The sequence below is a fragment of the Octodon degus genome, unplaced genomic scaffold (assembly GCF_000260255.1).
Source record: "Octodon degus isolate 3935 unplaced genomic scaffold, OctDeg1.0 scaffold00103, whole genome shotgun sequence".
NCBI classification, from domain to species: domain Eukaryota; kingdom Metazoa; phylum Chordata; class Mammalia; order Rodentia; family Octodontidae; genus Octodon; species Octodon degus.
This window is the reverse complement of record NW_004524679.1, coordinates 744,571-751,443: the sequence shown is the minus strand read 5'-3', so window position 1 is coordinate 751,443 and position 6,873 is coordinate 744,571.

Here is a 6,873-nt window from a genome sequence, read left to right as displayed (position 1 = left end):
GTATCTGATAAGGTCACTCAAATCCCCTCAGGATTTAACCTGAAACCCTATACCTCAGTTTGTAGATCCTTTGTGAGTGTCATCCATGTGGATGAGTCACAGCCATTGCTTGACCAATTTGCTCTCTGTGAAAGCCTGAGAAAATGATTTCTCTCTGTGTGACTCTCCTTAGGCACACCCTACATCATCAATCACATTCCTCTGTGGCCTCATGATCTCCTTGATCAGAAAATTTGGGACACATCTAAGTTACATAATGTTACAGTATAGGTTCTCCCATGTCCTGAGTCCTTACAGACCTTGAAATGCTGGGGCCAAAATGTTGGCTGTCCTTGTAGTCCTTCTTTATCTCTGATTTTTGGTCTGTAAACTTAGCTTGCTAACCCTCCAGAAGAGAAGCTTATTTTTACCCTACAACCTATGCAGTTGGGTTTAACCTAACTATCTGTCTGAATATCAAACATCTTAGGCATAACATGGAACAGGTTTTCCATCAAGTATTGATATGTTAAACTTTAAATCCCTGCAGAATATGAAGACAAAAGTTTAAAAAATAAAAAAATATATTTGAAAAAATATGAATGAACAATTACATATTTTTTCAGAGAAGTTAAGAAATCTTACCATATACAGCACTGTAGCACAACTGTCCTGTGACATTATTTTCCTCTCTCTTGTTTTCATTTATTGCCCTTTTATTTTCTTTAAATGAATATTTACTTGAGAGACAGTATGGAAGTAATTGGTATCTCATGACAAGCAGTAGATATTTAGAAGAACAGAATGGAAGGCATTCCAAGCATGACCCTACTATTACACATTGCTATCTTCAGTGCAGCTTCTTAGTTCACATTTATCAGCATATATAGTTAGCCATGCTGACAATCCTACCAATTTACTGCTATTTTCTAAAACATGCTGCAGATTCTCAGGATCCTTGCTTTACCCATCTTGTGAATATAAATGTATGGTTTTGCCCCTGTCATGTTTCCTAGCTTTTGTCTTTGCCTTCTCTTTATGGTTTAATCCTTAAATTCTCACTTTCCTTTTAATTGTGGTATGCATTTTCTTTTTATTTCTTCTTTTGAGTTCTCATACAAAGGAGACTATATGATACTTACACATGTGAATCTGGTTTATTTCACTTAGGAGTATATGTTCAAGTGGCATCCTCTTAAATATAAAGTCTTCAAGTTTATCATTCTTTATAGCTGAGTAATACTCCATTGTATAAAAATACCACATTCTTTCCATTCATTCCTCAAGTGACGGACATCCTGATTGTTTCCAGGATTGGTCTATGACAAATTGTCCTGCTGTAATCGTAGATGCACACATATTACTATGATATGATGTTTTCAGCTCCTCCGAGAAAATTCCCAGTAGGGGTATATCTGGTTTGAATGGGATTTCCAGTCCTAGTTTTTTTAAGGAGTCTCCACACTGATTTCCATAACGGTTGCACCAGTCTACATTCCCACTAGCAGTGGAGAAGGGTTTCTTTTTCCCTACAGCCTCTCCAACATTTATTGTTGGTTGATTTCTTTATGGTAGCCATTCTTTTTGGAGTGAGATGGTATCTCAGTGCTGTTTTTATTTGCATTTCATGGATGGCTAGTGATGTGGAGCATTTTTTTCATGTATTTATTTGCTTCTCTAATTTCATCCTCTGAGAAGTGTGTGTCAAGCTTGGATGCATATTTCTGGACTGGGTCTTTAAATTTTGGGTCCCTGGTTGATTTTTAGTTCTTTATAAATTCTAAGAGCAGACTTTTGTCTGAGTGTTTATTAGTTAAGATATTTTTTCAAATCTGTGCGTTGTCTTTTCACTTTGTTGGTAATTCCTTTTGACGTGCAAATCTTCTCAATAAGAGGAGGTCCCATTTTTTAAATCTTTCAAGTGTTACCTGTAAGATTTGATTTTTGTTCATGAACTCTTTTCCTACTCCAATGTCTTGAAGAATTCCTCCTACTTTCTCTTCCAGGAGATTTAGTGTTTCTATTTTAATGTTTAGATCTTTAATCCATTTGACTTTAGCTTAGTGCATGGTGGTAGAACTGAGTCAAGTTTTAGTTTTTGGCATGTAGAGAGCCAGTTTTCCAACATCATTTGTTATAGAGGCTATCTTTCTTCCAATAAGCATGTTTGGCTCCTTTGTCAAAGATCAGGTGGCTGAGTGTGTTTTTAGAGGCTTCTTCACCTTCTAATCTATTCCATTGATCCTCAGGTCTATTTTGAGCAACACAGCTTTAATGAGGCAAATTAATACTTTATTGCCACAAATGAACAGATTAACTGGACAAAAAATCAAGGAGGAAATATCAGAGTGGCTCCAAACCATTGAACATTTAGGTGCAATAGATATCTACTGATAATCCTATCAAAGAACAACAGAATACATATTCTTCTTATCACCATATGGGACTTTCCCTCAAATAGACTATATGCTAGATAAGAAAACATGCTTAAGTAAGTACAAAATAATCACAATTATTTCATGACAGGCATGTTGGTTCACATTCATAATCCCAGGACTTTTAGGGCTAAGGCATAAAGATCATCCTGAGATGAAGATCAGCCTTGGGTATATAAGCCAGTTCCAGGCTAGCCTGCACTACATATCAAGATCCTGTTTCAAAAAAAAAAATTAATAATATGCTCTTAAATAATCAGTGGTCACTGCTGAAATTAAAGTTATGTAATGGGGGCTTGCCCCTTACCTCAGTTCTTTAAGTGGCTGCTTCAACAAAGCAGTCAAGCTCAGGTTTCTATGGTTCAATCCCCACAACTCAAGCCAGCCAAACCTGCCCTGAAGGCATTTGAAGCAAAAAAAATCCTTCTGCCTTTAAAAAAAATAAAAATAAATAGTTATGTAATGAAATCATTAGGCCAGTATGATATACCAGGACTTTGGAAACACAATGAAAGCAATGCTAAGAAAGCAGTTTATATCAGTATATTTCTTCATCAGGAAAACAAAGTGACCTCCAATAAATAACCAAATGATGAACCTGAAGATCCTAGAAAATACAAGAATAAACTAAACCCAAAGCTAGGATGAGAAATTAAAAGATCAGATCAGAAATTAATAAAATTGACTAAGAAAAGAAATCAATAAATCAAAGAGTTTCTTCTTTGAACATTAAACAAAATAAACAATCCCTATTATGGATTGTTATATAGATTTCTTCCCAGTACTTCATGAGGCCATAGGGGAAGCATTTTGAAGCTGGTTAAAGCTATAGTATGTGATGCTAGGATTAAGGATTTGATGCTGGTATTGATTCACACTGAAAATGCTAGAATTAAAGATGAGTGAGTTCTACCCACATTAACAACCGGGAGCTCAGATAGAATATAAGGAAAAAAAGATGCTCTTGTTACTGGTTGCTGATTTGTTACTTTGTTACATTACTGCTTTGCTACATTTCTGCCTTTCATGAGCTATTTACCCTCTCTAGTGTCTTTCTCCCATGCCACTCTCCCCTCAAGTCAGACAACTGTGAACTAAAACTTCTACAAATGGTGAGCCAAAATAAATCTTACCTTCTTTGCCTTTGGGTATTGGGTATGTTGGCTCGGCAATGAGAAAAGTACCTGAGATAAACACTTAGCCAATCTTAGTAAAATAATTCAAAAATTACACTAATCCATGCAATTAGAAATAAAAATGGTGAAATCATAATAGAGCTGGCTGATACCCAGATTTTTGATAGCTACTTTGAAAAAAATCTATATTTATCAAATATAAATTTCAGAAGAAATGGATAAATTCCTAAATAATTGTGAACTACCAAAGCTGAACCAATAAAATATAAAAATCTTGAATGACAGTATATAAGTCACTGAAATTAAAAGTGATAATTATAAAATTACCAACAAAGAAAATCCCAGGTCCTGATTAATTGACTGTGGAATTCTACACAAACTTTAGAAAGGATCTAATGCCAATACTTCTCAAACTCTTTAATGAACTCAAAAGTTAAGCAGTATTACCACAGTCATTATTGAGCTGGGGACATAGCTCAGTGGTGTAAGCACCTTCCTGGCAAGTGTGAAGTCCTGAGTTCATTCCCTGACACAAAAAAGAAGTAATTCTTGGAAGAGAAGATTACCCTGATTGCAAAACAACAAAAAGACAAAACCAAACAAAAGAGGAATTAAAATTCAATTTCTTTACTGAATATAAATATAAAAATCTTCAATAAGGAACTCACAAACAAAATGCACCATACTGTTACATAGACTATAAATAATGACCAAGTAAGATGCATTCAAGGGATAAAATGATGTTCAACATATACAAATCAATAAGTACAAAACACTACATAAACAGAAACAAGGCCAAAAATTGCATCCATATCTCAGTGGGCCCCCAGAAATCATTTGACAAAAATCAAGAATCTATTTGTGATAAAATCTCTGAAGAAGGCCAGATGTTGTGGTGCATGCCTGTAATTCTAGCACTCAGGAGTCTGAAGCAAGAAGATTGCTGTGTGTTTGAGGTCTGCCTAGGCTATAAAGTGAGTTTAAGGCCAGTCTGATCTTCATAGTGAAACTCTGTCTAAAGAAAAATACCAAAAAAAAAATACCTAAAGAAAATATGCATAGAAGGTCTTTAACTCAATCTAATAAAAGCCATCTATGACAAATTTGTGACCAATATCATACTAATTGAAGGATTAAATATTTCCCTCAAAAATCAGGAACAAAGCAAGGTTGTATACTATCACCATTACAGTTCAATATGTTTCCTAAAACATTAAGCAAGGGCTGGTCAGATAGCTCGGTGGATTAAAGTGCCAGGTTAGGAAGACTCAGGGGTTGGAGGTTAGATCCCCGGCTTACTGAGCCAGCCTCCACCCCACCCTTGGGGTGTGCTGAGTTGCCCATTGAGACGGGGAGTGGTAGTGGGCACCTGTAATCCCAGAGCTTGGGAATTTGAAAACAGTAGGATCACTACAAGTCCAATCTGTGTTGTGAAACCCTGTGGACCCTGTAGAGCCTGCACTAAATACAAAAAAAATAACAATTAAAAATTAAACAATTAGAAAGATGAATATGGTTCAGTAGCACAAGCATCTGCCTGGCAAGTACAAGGTACTGAGTTTGGTTGCTCATAAAAAAAAAGCTAAGCAATTAGGGATGAGAAATAAATATAAAGAATGCATATAGAAAATGAAATGTTTAAATTATCATTATGTGTAGATGGGTGAAATGATCCTTCATATAGGTGACCCATGATCCTAACCAAAAGTTCCTAGATAAAAAGATATATTTATGTATATAGAGAGGATAGTGTGGATAATTGTTATATTGTTTTGTTTTGTTTTGTTTTGTTTTTTGTACCACCAGGATTGAGCTTGGGCCTTGCACTGGCCAGGCAGGTGCTTATGCGACTGAAATACATCCCTGACCCAGCTTGGATAATTGCACTGCTGGCTTCTGATTTTTACCGGCTTATTGAAAGTAGTGGCTGAAGCTTAATCTTTTCTTTTCCTTTTAATTTCTTACAACATTTATTTACTAATTTTGCATGTTTTTATCTGGTAACATAAAGAATTAATTTGCAGGTAACACTATGCAATATAAAAAGCATTGTCCAATTCCTATTATTTTGTTTAGTGAAATCCTATAGTTTCTAATGATTGTTTTACTCTTTTTTTAAAAGATTCCTTGAATTAATAACCAAATTGAGCATCACAGCACGATACAAAGTCAACACAAAAATAAATATATGCCTGTACACTAAGAATAAAAACAGTGAGAGAGAAATCATTCAAACAATACCTTTTGTAATAGCATCAAAAATTGAAATACTTGGGAATGAACATAACAGAGAAAGTTCAATTCCTCTACAATGAAAAATATTGTACTTTGAAAATTGAGATAAAGAAGAGGCTATCAGGAAACTGAAACATACACTCTGTTCCTGAATCGGCATATCGAACATAGTCAAACAGGTCATACTTCCAAAATTGTTAGACACATTTCATGCAAACTCAATCAAAATTCCAATAGCATTCTCAATATAATTATAAAAGGCAATCTTAAATTCCCATAAAACTAGAAAAGACCTAGAAAATGAAAAGCAATTATGGGCAATAAAGTGAAAGCAGGGACAACACAGCACAGACTTCAACTTATATTATAAAGTGAGAGTGGACTCCGCACTGCCTCCCCCACCCCGCCCACTGAGTATGATTTTCTGCCGAGCTCCGGGAGCCCCAGACCCAATCCTAGCCCAGGAACAGCTCAGGCCCAGCATACACGCCTGAGGTGCAATCCTGCAGCTGCAAACCCTGCAGAGAGTGTACAGGATACATCCAACCAACTAATCCAGGAGCAGAATATCTCACCACAGGAGCACAACAGGTTCACCCTTAAAGGCAGCAGTGGGAAGGAGCTGAGCACAGCAGCCAGACCCAAGCCAGACGCACCTGGATAAATCCAAACTTTGTAGAGCTGCACCTGAACTTCAGTACCTGCGAAGGTTATAACTACAGCAAAGATCTACAACAAAGGTCAGAAGACAGTGCTCCACAAAATGACGAGAAGGAACAAAATGCAACCTCAGAACCCAAGCTCACCCATAACAAGTGCAGAGGACACTAACACAGAAAAAATTGGAAATAACACAACTGAAGGCAATGAAACAACAGCTTCTGAAATAAAGAAACAGATGCAGAAAGATGTAGAAGACCTCGGATTGGAAATGAAAAAAGAAATCCCTGAATTAATAACATCTGCACAGGACCCAGTCCTAGCCTAGGTCCGGTGAGTGTGTGGAGAGCTTCCTGCTACCCTGCGCCGGCGGGACCAGTCCCAGCCCAGGCGCAGCATAGGCAGGACCCTCTCTCACCCCCCCGGGC